The 15070-nt window shown below is 48.8% G+C and overlaps 1 long non-coding RNA gene across 1 annotated transcript; it reads left to right on the top strand.

Annotated features, from left to right (window-relative positions):
* Positions 1–1314: 1314 nt before the first annotated feature.
* On the top strand, positions 1315–13017 carry LOC145719053 (uncharacterized). The gene is made up of 4 exons (XR_014142159.1): positions 1315–1442; positions 5603–5671; positions 12179–12357; positions 12651–13017. It is a non-coding gene; the product is annotated as an uncharacterized LOC145719053 (long non-coding RNA).
* Positions 13018–15070: the final 2053 nt, after the last annotated feature.

Here is a 15070-nt window from a genome sequence, read left to right as displayed (position 1 = left end):
TGGAAGGTGTAAACTGGATAACCAAGACTGGAGTTACCGGTTTCAGGGTCGTGGTCGACCCCCGAATTGCAGGAAAGGATCAGGCTACAGAGAAGGCAGGCCCTGGCAAAAGGAGGTCTGAGTTCTGGTCTTGGTTCTGATCTAGAAAATATTTCGGCATTTCTGAACCTCAAGTTTCGCAACCTTAAAAGTGAAAGGGAAGGGAGTGGCGCCAGGTGAGCTCCCGGGTCCCTGCGACATTCCGGTTATGGAGTGGTAATGGAGAGGTGTGGGAAGACCGTACAATATAGGTCTGTGTGTGCAGAAGGACGCCTCTGTGGGAGGAGGCAGGAAGGACGTGTGTTTATGCAGCGGAGGAGGGGGGGTGGTTGTGTGAATATGCAGGGTCTGTGGACCCAGGCATGAAACTTAAGGAAAGAGGCTCCGCCGCCTGGGGACTTGGGGGAGAGGAGTTGAGGGCAAGCCCTGAAGCCGGGCTGCGCGTGGAGGGTACGTGAGGAGGAGCCGCAACAGTGGCAAACTCAACGGGAGGCCTAGCGCAGCGCTCACCGGGCGAGGGGCCAGAGCTAGGCCCCAGCCGGGCCGGACGAGGGGCGGGGCAGGCGGGCCGAAGCCTACGCGGGCTCCGCCGGGGGAGCGAGCCGAAGCCCGCGCCCGCCCTCCCCGCGGCCGCCGCCGCCGCCGCCGCCGCCGCCGCCGCCTCGGCCCGCGCAGGCTCCGCCCACAACACAAATCACGTGTGCGCCACGCACCCTCCCTCGGCGCGGGGGCGGGAGGGCGGGCAGGCCGCGGGGTCCCGAGGGAGGAAGCTCCGGGGGCGGACCAGGGGACTCGGCACTCGGCCGAAGACTCGGCACAGAGCCGGGACACTGCCGGGGCCGGCGGGAGGCTCGGGGGGCGGGGGGCGGAGCCTGTCGTGAAGGGCGGGGCCTGTTGCTGGGGCTGGCTCAGGAAACGAGGAGAAGGGGCCGGTCCTACTGGCTGCCTGTTTGGGCTGCTTGTTTACTCCTAGCGGGGGAGCTTTAACCCGAAGGGCGGGAGGGAGAGAGGGAAAACCCGGAGCCGGATCTTCGAGCGGCTGGAGCAGGAGTGGGCGGAAGGAGGGAACCGCCGCGAAGGTGCCAAGGCGGCTGCGTTCCTGGAAGGGTCCAGCTGCAGACGCACTGGACAGTTTTTGCTTGTTTTTTGGTGTGTTTTTTAAAATTTCCTAGTCTGCTCAGTGCTCCCTCCTCCTCCCACCTCCCGCCTCCACCCTTCTCTCTCTCTCTCTCTCTCTCTGTGTCTCTCACACACACATGTTGGGAAAGGGTGCTGGCCTGCAATCCTTTGGCCCTGAAACTCCTTAACCCTAGAGTGGGCTCCCCAGAGGAGAGGGCTGTGCCTACGTGCTCATAGGGAGCCCTGCCTCGTGAGGTGCATGCCGGCGTGCGTGTTGTCCCTGAGTGAGTCTCTGATACTTTTCTTAATCCAGGAAATGATTCATTTGCAGTATCGTCATATATTTTGCGTATCAGCGTGTGGCTGCAGTTACACAAATAAGTTAATTTTAGTCTGTATTCTAAGCATTCCAGCTTCTTGGGCTTCTACCAACTTGTGTGGTAGATGAAAGAGCTTTTCGTAAAATGTAAAGTGCTCCATAAATGTACTCGCATAAAAATAGAGGAGAGGGGGCCGGCACTGTTGTAATGCCGTCTTCAACTCCGTTTTTTATTATCTGAAAATTCAGTTGGTACCAGCATGCAGACACTGTAACATGTAATTTAATATTGTACTGGTAACTACCATGGAACCATTTTATATGTGAGGAATTGAGGCTCAAAAAGACGAAGGGGCTTGTCAGCAATCACACAACTAGTAAAAAGAGCACAGGAACACAAATCCTTTCACTCCCGAATGGGTCCTTCCCTCTCCATTCCCGTAGTGGACAGAGGTCATTTTCTCTGTCCAGCATTCATTCCTTTGGGCTTAAGTCCTCTATTTCCTGTGGTTTTATTTAGGCTCAAAACCATAGTCCTATTCCTCTGGCAACAGTGGTCCAAAGGGTGGGCATTTTAACTAAGAATCAATTAGTCTCTCCCTGGAACTAGTATATGAATACCAAGGGAGAAATTTTGCGTTCTGCTGCTTTTGCTAAATTGGGATGACACAGTTGGTAGCTGCCAGCAACAGTCTTCCCAAGCCTATGAAAGAAGCTCTTTTTGCAGGGGGCGGTGGGAGCTCCTTTGAAATAGGGAAGACTGGGACTAGTAGGAAGGGGCAACCAGAAGTGAGAGGTTTAGAGCACAAACCCTAGCAACTTCGTTTCAACCTGGGGCCTAGCTGTGTCTGTGTCCAGAACAAACTCCCGGATTTCCCAGTTAAGTGAGCCAACAAATTCATTTTTTTGCTTAAGCTAGCATGAATTGAGTTCCTATCACTTGTCTCCAAAGAGAGGCCTGTCTAATAGGTTTGGCACAGTATTATTTATTTATCCCTCAGAAAATAATGGAAGTTGGGTGCTTGCCACAACTATCACTTCTTAAGTATTCTAGTTCCCATGAGTCATACCAAGTGTGAGTCCCATGGATGTGGGTAGACAGAAGAAAATAGAATTCTTCCTCAATATTATTGTATGATAAACAGGACACAATTCAACAAACCCAAATTAGAAGTTGGACAGATAACATTCAACTTTGGAATATTGTGACGGTCTGAATCATGAAGAGGATAAGACAGAGTTCCGAGATGAGATTCTTAGAAGGCTTTTAGTGAGATGGTAAATAAAGAGGGACCAATAACAACTACAGTTGACTTGGAACAACATGAGGGTTAAGGGTGCCAACCCCCCCACCCTCTCACCCCCACCTGGTACCCCTCAAAGTAAAAACTCCGTGAATAACTTTTGACTTCCTGAAACCTGATGGCCTAGGACGCCTTACCGATAACATAATAAGTTGATTAACACATATTTTGTATGTTATATGTATTATATAGTATATTCTTACAATAAAGTAAGCCAGAGAAAGGAAAATGTTATTAAGAAAATCATAAGGAAGAGAAAAGGCATTTATGATACTGTACATATATTTATGGGGAAAAATCTGCTCGTAAGTTGACCCATGCAGTTCAAACCCGTGTTGTTCAAGGGTCAACTCTCCTCTATTGATTAAAGTTAAAAGAGAGGAAGGTGAACGGTCAGTTTTAAAGAGGTAATGAGGACAGGACATTGAACTGCAAGGAGCAGGGGCATTTAGAATCACAGAATCTTAGAGACAGATCATTCTTCTTCCTCCGGAACAATTCTGGTGATGGACAGCTAGCTAGGTCACCAAGCAAAAGGTGGTCAGTGGTCCAAGGAAAGCAGGAAAGAATGGTCCTTCCCATCCTTTGTCAACTATTCTAAGGGTCTGGGGATAAAACTTTAGAGGCCCTGTGTGCATTCCTTGGGAACTCAGCAGGGAGACTGGATCTGGCCTGATACTGCTGTCATGAAAAAAAAAAGAAAAAAAAAAATTGAGGGGCACCTGGGTGGCTCAGTTGGTTAAGCGACTGCCTTTGGCTCAGGTCATGATCCTGGAGTCCCGGGATCGAGTCCCGCATCGGGCTCCCTGCTCGGCAGGGAGTCTGCTTCTCCCTCTGACCCTCCTCCCTCTCATGCTCTCTGTCTCTCATTCTCTGTCTCAAATAAATAAATAAAATCTTTAAAAAAAAAAGAAAAAAAATTGAAATGTAAATGTATACAATACCAATCCCTTGCCATTCCTTGACTTCCAGGGGAAGGATTCTTGGCTAGCTCAGTCAGCTGCTAGGTCTTTGACAAAGTTAAGAGACAGAAGTCAAGAGTAGGCTTATTTCTCCACTTGAGGGAGGAGAGAAAGGGGAAGTGGTAGTAAGGAAGCAAAGAGAACATGGTTGAGGGCAGTGGAAGAGACGAAGAGAAGGAGAGAGAGACAGCTGTTAGTGGGAGGTAGGGGACAGATATTCAAAAAGAGGATTTCTGGAAGCTTTGTTGTGTGTGGTGGGATGACATTCTTCCCTGGATTCCGCCTCAAGAGAATCTCAACGAAGACTTGCATTATTTTCAAGGCATTTTTGAATTGAATTTGTTTTTCTCCTGGGTCTGTCACCCAATTTCACAGGTCTGCCATCAGCATTTCATCACTGCTCCAGCTAACTGAAGGCGCTATAGCATCTCACCTTTTCCCGAAAACATAGAAGACATCAGAGTGACAGTAATAACTTCCCTTTAGCAAGGGGTGGGTTAGCATACTGGCAGGGGTGCCAGTGGTTGCTAAAGTCCATGATAGTAATGATTTCCAGCCATTTTGGCTCTCAGTAGTCATGTCAAAGAAGCCTGGCCGATTATTGGCTAGCATATTTCAGGGATTCCCCCCCCCCTTTTTTTTTTTAAGATTTTATTTATTTGCAAGAGAGAGAATGAGAGACAGAGAGCATGAGAGGGAGGAGGGTCAGAGGGAGAAGCAGACTCCCCAATGAGCAGGGAGCCCGATGCGGGACTCGATGCGGGACTCGATCCGGGACTCGATGCGGGACTCGATCCGGGACTCGATGCGGGACTCGATCCGGGACTTGATGCGGGACTCGATGCGGGACTCGATCCCGGGATTCGATCCCGGGACTCCAGGATCATGACCTGAGCCGAAGGCAGTCGCCTAACCAACTGAGCCACCCAGGCGCCCCAGGGATTCTCTTGATTAGTTTAGATCAGAAGGTAAGCCATGAAGGAAGAGTAGAAATATCCAAGAAATAACAACCTAGAACGGTCTGGGTGTGGATAGAAAGCTGGTTTTCATATATGGCAGATTTCACTCCCCTGTTTGGGTGCTAAATGACTGAAAACCCAGTTGCTAAATAACTGAAAACCCTCCCGCCTGTAAGATTGTTGGAGTAATCTGAGACATATCAATTATACTATCAGAAGGAGAAGTTTGAGATTTGGTGATTCAACAGTTTATGAGAAGATTGAGACCGGTCATATCTAAAAGCCTCAGTGGCTCAGCTGGTTGAGCATCCCACTCATGGTTTCGGCTCAGGTTGTGATCTCTGGGTGGTGAGACTGAACCCTGCATCAGGCTCCATGCTCAGTGCAGAGTCTGCTTGAGATTCCCTATCCCTCTGCCCCTCCTACTGCTCTCTCTCTCAAATAAAAAAATAAAAAAATAAAAATCTTTTAAAAAGAATAAAACAAGTATGAGAAAATCAGTGTTACTAGGTGCATAATGCAAAAAAGTAATTGAACAGGATTTTATTAATTCACATGATTTCTACTCCAATGTATTATAAGGATTATTAACACAGGATGTGGCCTAAAGCTAGCTGAATTGTAGCTTAAGAAAATCTGTGTGGAACTGGATACATTATCAAAGTAAGATTATGAGCAAGTGTTTGTTTGACTTTCTCCAGAAAACCAAAGAGCAGGAAGCCCCATTCTTTTCATCTAAATTAATTTACGCTGGTGTGTGAAAAGAGAAAGTTTCGTCAGTAAATGATTTGAACTTGGAAAAATTAAAGTTGAAGGAGAATCTAAGTTTCAGACCTTGCTATCTATGCTGAAACATGAGAGGGAATTAAATGATGTGTATCAATCCCTTTTTGCTTCTAGGGTCTTACAAACTGGTCTTGTGAAGTTGACATCCCACTGGATGCTGATGGAGGCCAACCTATGAGAGATGTAAGAAATTGTGCTGACTGCAAATACAGTAACATGTTTGGTACAAATAGGGAACAGTGCCTCATGTTCAATTCACAAGAGCCAGAAATTGTCATAAAGTAATTGGCAGCGTTTAAAATGCCTTTAGAAGCATGCTTTTTGGGCTTTTGTGTGATTGGCTTATGGGTTTATGGAGATTTAAAAAATCTTTTCATGGGTGCCTGGGTGGCTCAGTCGTTAAGCGTCTGCCTTCGGCTCAGGTTATGATCCCAGAGTCCTGGGATCGAGTCCCACATCGGGCTCCCTGTCTCCCTCTCCCACTCCCCCTGCTTGTGTTCCTGCTCTCACTGTCTCTGTCAAATAAATAAATAAAATCTTTAAAAAAAAAAATCTTTTCATTTTGTTTATCAAAAAGTCATTCAGGGGGCTCCTGGGTGGCTCAGTCGGTTAAGCTCTGCCTTCGGCTCAGGTCATGATCTCAGGGTCCTGGGATCGAGCCCCACATCGGGGTTCCCTGCTCAGCAGGGAGCCTGCTTTTCCCTCTCCCTCTGCCACTCCTCCTGCTTGTGCTCTCTCACTCTTTCTCTCTCTATCAAATAAATAAATAAAATCTTTAAAAAAAAAAGTCATTCAGTTGATCAACCCCAAATCCTGGGCAGTGGTTAGTGATAAGCTCATCACTGGTGTGGCCCTGTGGAAATTGTTAGTATTTCCCAGTGTTTATGGTGCTGCCATTCCATGGTATATAGAGTGGGTGCAAATCCCGTACCCATTGTGTTTCACTTGTCACGAACTATGGTACTCCTTCATGATTGTTCCTCCGTATGGGAGTTAACCAGGGTCTGAGCCTTTCCTGACGATCTGGGTGGTCTGGATTGTGGCAGGCACACCTGCCTTGGGCAGGAGTTTGGTCCTACAGAGGAGTAACGAAGAATGGCAGAATCCTTATATGAGGCTAGTGAACAAAATGGAATGTATTTGAGGGGATGAAGTTTAACATCTTGGCAAAAATGAAACTCCAGTAAGTTCACTAGAGAAAAGGCCAGTAGCCCCTTCTCTAGGGGACTGGGGGTCCTACTACCACGACAGGGAAAGTAAGAGTAGAAGCCTTAAGGGCAAAGTTACATAACAAAAACATGGGGCAGGAAAGTAATTATTATTGTTGATTGGAACCCAAGAAAATGAAATAGAGGCAGGCATGGGTGGGCCTTCACAGTGTATACTTTCCGGCAATCCTTTGCTTCTGACTGGTTGTCTTGCCTTTGCTTGATCCCTGCTCTCTCTCTTTGGACTGTCCCCAATCTGTTTTTCTAGTAACATTTGTAATCTAGGGGTCGAGGTGACTTCAGGCTCCCCGCAACCGCAAGGCATGACCGGGTCCTCTTGACTTTTGCAGTCTAATGCCTCCTGTCCTTTCCCACCTTATCTAAGGTTTATCTCTTAAATAGCTCTGTTATCTCTCCTATGGGTGGGAAAAGCTGGCTGCTTCAGCCCATTTTAAGGACTTTCTCTGAGAAGACTATTATTACAGAGGTTATAGTGTGGAAGCCTAACGGAGGAGGACTCCAGTTAGGATTTAGTGTTTAATAGTATTCGTTGAGTTGAGCTGAATGGGTATTTTCACCATGTGGTATTTTCCTGTACCTGGTATGCTTCACAGTGAGAGCCACGTCTAGATAGTCTTAAGCCTGTACAGAAATTTTTTTTCCTCGGACTTGCACGCCTCTGGTCTCAGTTACTAGCACCTCCCCTGGGGCGCAGTGTAGGATGAGCTGGAGTTGGTCCACCCTCAAAATGGTCCTGTTCTGGATTTTATCTTCCTGCTCTGAACAGTGAGATAAACATACTTTTAATCCCCATTTTTAATGCACTCACTAGAAAGCAGACAGTGTTGTTCCAGAATGGATTTCCTGTGTCATAGAAATCACAGAAGCATAAAAGGAAAAACCAGATGTGCACAGAGAGCTGGCCTGGGCTTACACATTCTTGAATACCCAGAGTCATAGGGCTTTATGGTCCATGTTCCTAAAGCCAGCTCATTTTTTCCTCCTTTTGATTATGTACTCTTGCTCATATTCACGGAGTTTTAGAGCTGGGAGGAAGTAGGCACAGATCTGGGTGTTTATGCAGCGGGGTGTATCTGTGGGTATCTTTACACGTGTGAGGACTTGTTTGCTCGAAAGCGTGGCTATGCAGATCTAAGCAAGCTGTTCCAGGGATACCCTTAAGCTTTGAACAACCTACTTGCAACCTATCAATCCTTTCTCTTTAATGAAATGTAAAGCCCACCTTCTCCAGGAAAGCCTTGCAGATTGAGTAGATCAGAGAGAGGACTGCATTTGCCGTAGGCATACCCGAATACTACTGTCTCTTTGGAGTTTCTGAGTTTTGTGCCTTGTTAATGAAAATGCTAAATACATGCTGGGCCTGTTTTTGTCTACTGGGATATATTGTGCCTTTTCTCAATCAAAAGAAAAGCATAAAATATGTTACAAATGCAGAATTAGCAGTATTCTCCTTTTCATTTGAACCCATAGCCTCGTCTGAGGTTGTGATATGGAAGCTGTGTTTAACACCGTGTATCATAGAGGTAATAGAAGTCCATAGTGTAGGGCGCCTGGGTGGCTCAGTTGGTTGGGCGACTGCCTTCGGCTCAGGTCATGATCCCAGGGTCCTGGGATTGAGTCCCACATCGGGCTCCCGGCTCGGCGGGAAGCCTGCTTCTCCCTCTCCCACTCCCCCTGCTTGTGTTCCTGCTTTCGCTGTCTCTGTCTCTGTCAAATAAATAAATAAAATCTTTAAAAAAAAAAAAAAAAGAAGAAGTCCCTAGTGTAAGTGGATGAGAAGCAGGTGGCAAACAATGGGGCAGTTGGGATCTTGATGCCCTCCTATAGGACAGCTAAATTCTGGAGGGATTCAGTGGGACTAAAGCAGTGGATAGGGACCTGGTTCGGGGGTAACTTTGTGGTAGTCTAAACAGACCCTGAATTCATGATTATTTCTTGAAAGTTGATTATATGCTAGACACTGTTTTAGAAGCTGCGGATATAGCAGGAAACAAAAAATAGTCTCTACTGTCCTTAAACCTGTAGTCGAGTGGATGGAGACAGGCTGTCAGGTGATGACAAGTGCTAGGAAGAAAACTAAAGCAGGGCCAAGGGATAGGTGGGTGGTACTATTTTAGATAGGTTAGCCAGAGACTGTCTTTTTCAAATGAGTGCATTTGAACAGGGACCTGAATCAAGTGATGGATGGAGCAAGTCATATGGGTATCTGGAGGAAGATCATTCCAACCTAAAGGAATAGCCTTGGAAAGGTTGCTTTGGAAGCGGGTCTAAGAACAGCAAGGGAGCCAATGTGGCTGGCCCGGAGTGAGCCAGGGAAGAGTGGCGGGCAGTGGGGCCAGAGAGTTGCCTGGGGCAAGACTAGGTAGGACCTTATAGTGAGGGAGGTGGGAAGCCACTGAAGGTTTTGAGCAGAATAGTGATGTGATCTGACTTAGGTTTTAAAAGGATCACTCTGGTTGCCATGGTGTTGAGTAGGGAGGCAAGAGAAAAAGCAGGGAGACCAGTTAGGAGCCTCTTGTGGAAGTCCAGGTCAGGGAGGTAGTGGTCTGGCTGGGGGAGTAGTGTTGGAAATGGGGGGCGGGGGACAGAACCAGATTCTGGGTATATTTCATAGACAGAACCAAGAGGATTTTCTGGTAGATTGAATGTGGGGCATGAGAAAAAGTAAGGAGTTAAGGATGACTCCAAGTTTTTGTCTGTTTGTTTCCTGAGCGACGGACAAAAATGGAATTGGCATTTACTAAGATGGGGAGAAGGAGATTTTGGAGGGAAATCAGAAGTCTGGTTTTGGACATGGTACATTTGAGATCTTGTTAGACACCCAAGTGGAGATGTCAGGTAGGTGATTAATTGGTGACAAGAGTCTGGAGCTCAGGAGGCCAGGTTAGGTATAAAATAAGGCTGTGGTGGGAGTGGAACCTGAGGACTCAGTTCATTCCATAGGTCTCATCCTGTTCTAAATAAATGGTTACAAAGTCTTCACCAGCCCTGGAGTCTACTGAGCATCTGAGGCATGCTTTGGGTCAGGGATTGCCCAGACCATGGATGGAATAGCTCCCATCATTTCCCCGGTCCAACTAGCAATTCATTATTAATCAATGTTTAGCAAGTGCCTACTACAGGCCAGGCACTGTGCCAAATGTTGGGTATTCAATGGAGAACAAGACCTGCTCCTCGGTCTCATAGAAGGTTGAGGGGATTATAGGGGATTAGGACAAGAGAAAGGAGATCTCAGGACAGTGCAATGGGGGAAAGTATAGGGTGCTATTGGACACAAAGGGGAGGCACCTGATTCAGTCTTGGAGGCTCGAGAAAGTGCTAGCTAAGCTGATTCCTGAAGAATGAGTAGGGATAGTCAGGTAAAGAGGTGAGAGAGGGGTGGAGAGTGTTCTAGGCAGAGAAAAGAGCATGTATCAAGTAAAGAAAAAGTCTGTTCAGGCAGAGGACAAAAGTTCTGTGTGGCATGTTTGGAGTGCAGAGTGAAGGGGGCAGAAGCAGAGAGGCAGGTAGTGGCTGGAGAATTAATTAGAAGCCATACCATGAAGGATCCGAATGAGCATTGCTGGGACTTTATTATAAAAGCTATGGGAAGCCTTTGAAACGTTTCAAGCAGAGGAAAGAGGCCATAGTAAAGAATGAATGGGGGTGGGGGGTGGGAGGTGGGGGTTGGCGAGGCTGGAAGCAGTTACATCAGGGGATTGGGGATAGTGGCAATCTCAGACTCATACTGCCCTAAAAATCACTTATAAATGTGTCCATATAATGAGAGGCAGAGCCGGGGTCTGCTTTGCTTAACCTCAGCTCATGGGAGATGCTCTCCAAGAAGCTAATGACTTTGATGGGAAAGAGGTCCAAGATGCCTGCATTGTAATAGGGGGCTAGGGTATGGGAGGAAGCAAGGTGAAGGGCAGTTCTAGGACGGGACAGTCTCCAGGAAGGGTAAGCTCTAGTCATAGGGGAGTCAAGATGGCAAACCAACAAGGTAGTCTTTCTACAATTTGCTTTGTGTAATGTGTATGCTATTCAGTGTGTCTTTAGGACAGGGCCTGGATTCTTTGTGAGGGTGCTAAGTGCTGGGTATGTGTTTGGTAATGGCTGTTTGTGATGGGAAGTTCTCTCCGAGTCTGTGTTAACGTGCAAAACTCTGGAATGCATACTGTGCAAGTATGTACCTGCCGAGGAAAGGGGTATGCGTGCGGCACGCACATTGGGAGAGGGCACATGCCTTTTGCTGGCCTGGGTTCACAAGACTGTCTCAAACAGCATAAGCAGCGGGTTCTGTTCAAACTTAAGAGATTCTTTTGGTTCACTTTGCACACAGCAGGAACTCACATATTTGTCAAATGAATGATTGTTTCCATTTTATTAAAGTTCAATCATTTGGGGAAATATAGAGGTTTAGTTACAAGTTTGAACTAGATGTTTTAAGAAAAATAAACTCAGCCCAGCACCAACATCCCTTTACAAAATCTAGCAGTTGACGCACTGTAATGGAGTTTATATGCTAGTTGGAGTCCTACCTCGTGTAAAAAGCTTTCACTATTTCATATTATTCAATGAACATTTACCGAACACCTCTGCCAAATAGGCAGTGCTGGGCTGTAGCGGCCGAACTCACCTCCCTTTCCTCTGAGCCACCTTAGTCTGGGTGCAGCAATTAAAGCTTAATTATATGCTATCTTGTATTGTTCCTTAATTGTTGCATATGCAAGAATCCACTTTCAACTGGGCTGTATGTTGCTTGCGGGCAGGGACTATATTACAAACGTCAGGATAAGTGAGGAACTTAGCAGAGAGGTTGAGTATACATTGTTTGAGGCATAAGGGAAAAAAGAACGTTAATCTATTTATAAACCGTAGTAATACATAATATATAAAATACCTTAAGAACAAGGGAGCATACGTTATTGTTAATTTACTAAAATACTCTTTTAATAAAATGTAAAATTCGAATCTGCATTTTCATGTTAAGGAAAGGTTTTTGTGCATTAATAGAATTGCTGTGATCCCTACCGTGGCTTCATTCTTGTTCTTTTAAATTCAAAACAAGAATGTTTCCTTGAGGATGAGAGTTGAAAGGTAGAATCAGTCTTTGGTGAACTATTTGAGAGCAGAATTATCCTAGAGCAGGATTTCTCAACAGTGGTACTCCTGACATTTTAGACCAGGTAATTCTTAGTTGTGTGGGGCTGTCTTGTGCATTGCAGGGTGTTTTTAGCAGCATAGTTAGATGCGAGCAGCACTTCTCCCCTCCTCTGTAAACCACCGCCCCCCCTTGTGTCCAGACGTTGCTAATGTCTCCTGGGGGCAAAATCGCCCCCAGTTGAAAACGTATGTCCTGTAAGAATTTGGTTCTACTTTGATATTTTTCTTATGTAACTAATGGTGGGAGAAGAGGGAAAGGAAACAATATTGCTTATTTGGTATGAGCTAGGCACTATACCTATGTTTTCTATTTCAGCTTACAGATAAAGCAGCTGAGGTTCAGAGAGATAAAAATCTGCTATCACAAAGATAAGGCAGTAAAATCAGGATTGCAAACCAGGCTTGTCTGACTGCAAAGTTTAGTCCTTTCCAGAACACACCCCACTGCCTCCCTGCAAGAAAAACAGCATACCTCAAGTTGAAGAAGTGCAACAAGTATGTCCAAAACTATTTAAAACTTTTGGAGGGAGGGGAATTATTTCTTCTATTCCTTACATTTACTTGAATATAAATGTATATTACCCATACCTATAGACACTGGGGCCCCTCAATACCGTTGTAACTCTGTGGTCTTATCTCTGAAAAACATAGAGCAACACAATGGAACAGCTTCAATTCTCCTTGTTACAAATTATACAAAAGCCAGAGCCTAACGGTGCCAAAAGCAACTGGTATCGTTTACATAAGGGCTGAAAGCTAATAGTTAACTTTCTTTCATTTAATTCCAGAAAGAGTAAATAACACCTCACTTTACAACTACGAACGGGTAAAAATCGAGTAAAATGTCATAAAATGGAGAAGAAACCATTAACCCAAAAAGGAGATGGAAAGGTTGGTTCCAACGCTCCCTCCCTCTCGCGCTTTCGCTTGCGCTCGGAGCGGGTACCGGCTGCGCGGCCTGGGTCTCTATCGCCCCCGCCAAACTCCCGTCCTTGGCGCCCAGAGCTCTCTGGCTTCCTTTCCCGCCCTGGGGCGAGCTCGGCCTCACGGAGAAGCCCATCCCGGAGCCAGGCCTGGAAAAACAACAGCAAGAAACTTTGGCTCGGTTTGCGGGTCAGTGAAAAAAGGCAAACACTCAAGTTTGGTTTGGGGCTGCAGCCGCCGGTTCCGATTTTGGGGTGGGGGTGGCGGGGTGTCACAACTCGGTCAGGTTCAAGTGCGCATGTGCGTGAGGAGTCGCTCGGGCACTTATTGAGCGCCCACTGTCTACGAGCGGCCGGGGGTGTGTATCCCCGGCGCGCGGTGGGTGTGTGAGGAGGCCGCGGGGGCGCGAGGCGGGCGGGGGCGCGCAGGCCGCGTGCGCGCGCGGCGCCTGTGGCTGGGGAGGGGGCCGGGCGGGCGGGGGTGTGTCCCCGAGGCTCGCTCGTTCGCTCGCTGGCTGGCGCGCTCCTCCGCTCCCTTCCCGGGCGGGGAATCCGGGCCGGGTTGTGGCCGCGGCCGCGTACGTGAGCGCAGTGTCCCGGAGAGGGAGGGCAGGCCGGCCAGGTGGGCGCGAACGGAGCCTCGGCGGGCGGGCGGCCGGAGCGGAGCGGGGCGGTGGGCCGCGCCGGGTGGGCGGGCAGGGGCCGCGGCAGCTGCAGCCCCGAGCCAAGCCGAGCTGTCCGAGCGGGAGCTGCCCGGCCCGCGCTGCTGCTCGTGGCGGGGCGAGGTGAGCTGCGCGGGGACCTCGCGGCGCTGCAGCCCGGGGACGGGGGCGGCCCGGGAACTTCCCACGCTCCGCACGCCCGCGGGGGCCGGGCCGGCGGCCTGAGGGCCCGGGAGGCGGGCGCCGCCGGGTTAGCGGCCGGTCGGGGCGCGGGGGCGCTGCGGCAGTGCCAGTGCCCGCGCTGGCTGGGTGGGGGGTGGCCGCCCGCTCTCCCGTGCGCCGCCTTGTTTATCTTGCCCGCCGCGGGCGCTCGCAGAGGCACCCCCTCCCCAACTTGGAGCGCTTGTCCGGAGTCGCCTCTCCGACGGAGACTGACCTGCCCCCTCCCTGACCCTTTCCGGCTGGGCCGGCAGCCCAGCCCTCCCGGCGCCCCGCGCGTTCCTGCCCACTCCACCGAGCGAGCGAGCGAGCGAGCGGGCGAGTGCCGGGCTCCCGGACGCGCGGGGCGACACACCCTCCACCTCGGGGGGCTGCCCCCCACCCTTTCTGTTCCCTTTTGTCTACCCCCACTTCCTTCCAGGCGGTTTAATCCTGCCTCTCCTCACCGGAGGCCCCTGGCCCTGCTTGGAAGCGGCACTGTGGGCATGTGGGGTGCTCGGGTGGGGGGCCTGGACTGGGAGTTGGTCATGTGCAAACAATTTCAAAGGCAGAATTTTCTTCCCTGTCTTGGAGTTAAGGGCTCCGCGCCTTCACTTTAGGATTGACTCCGAAAGCTAAAGAAGCCCACCTGCCAGACGGTGGGGGTGCCCCTGCCTCCTTGATTTCAGGCGGTCCTGGGCAGTTCTCGGTGGCTTTGGAACATTTCCACCAGGCAGGCGTTTTCGTGATGTCAGGCCTCCAGGCGCAGGGTTACCTACAGGCCACCACTCTCTTCTTTACACTCCTCTTTCTAGAAAAGTGTCTCTGGTGCAGTTTGCCTGAAAGTGAGTGATCAACAGGTATTGAAGGCTTTTTTGACACCCTCCTGAGGTGTTGTGTAAACAGAGGTTCCGGGTCTCAAGGAACTTGAAACACAGGGAACCAGCAATTAAGTTCAACTCCACAGGTACTTTTGAGGGGCTGCTGCGTTCTCAGCACCGTGCCAGGCTCTCAGGGAGAGATGATAAGAGGCAGACAAGAAATCTAAGGCCTCAGAAATCCTACTGACCGGGTGGAAGTGATTTGAGAGCTCAAGTTCAAATTAATGTGCTATGGCTGCCTAAATTACTGTAAATGCTGGAGGGGGGGGGAGGAGGAATATCAAAGGAAGGGTTAGAGTTGGGGAATGGATTGAGGGTACTAAGTTACGAAATAAGTTAGGCACTTTGAGAATAACTCACTGGCCAAGGCCCAAAGGCAAGAGAGGGAGAAGTGACAGGTGCCAGAGGAGACTGGGTTCCAACAGTTTATCTCGGTGAGGGAGGATGCAAAAGATACCTGAAATGATTCCTTTCAGGGTTTATAATCTCATGGAGGAGACAGAAAGCCTTGAGCATGTGAAATAAGACCTCAAGATAAGGCACA

The sequence above is a fragment of the Leptonychotes weddellii genome, chromosome 2, assembly GCF_054177405.1.
Source record: "Leptonychotes weddellii isolate Sample4059 chromosome 2, ASM5417740v2, whole genome shotgun sequence".
NCBI lineage: Eukaryota > Metazoa > Chordata > Mammalia > Carnivora > Phocidae > Leptonychotes > Leptonychotes weddellii.
The sequence above is the reverse complement of the archived record's forward strand: the minus strand, read 5'-3'. Positions and strand labels throughout refer to the sequence as shown.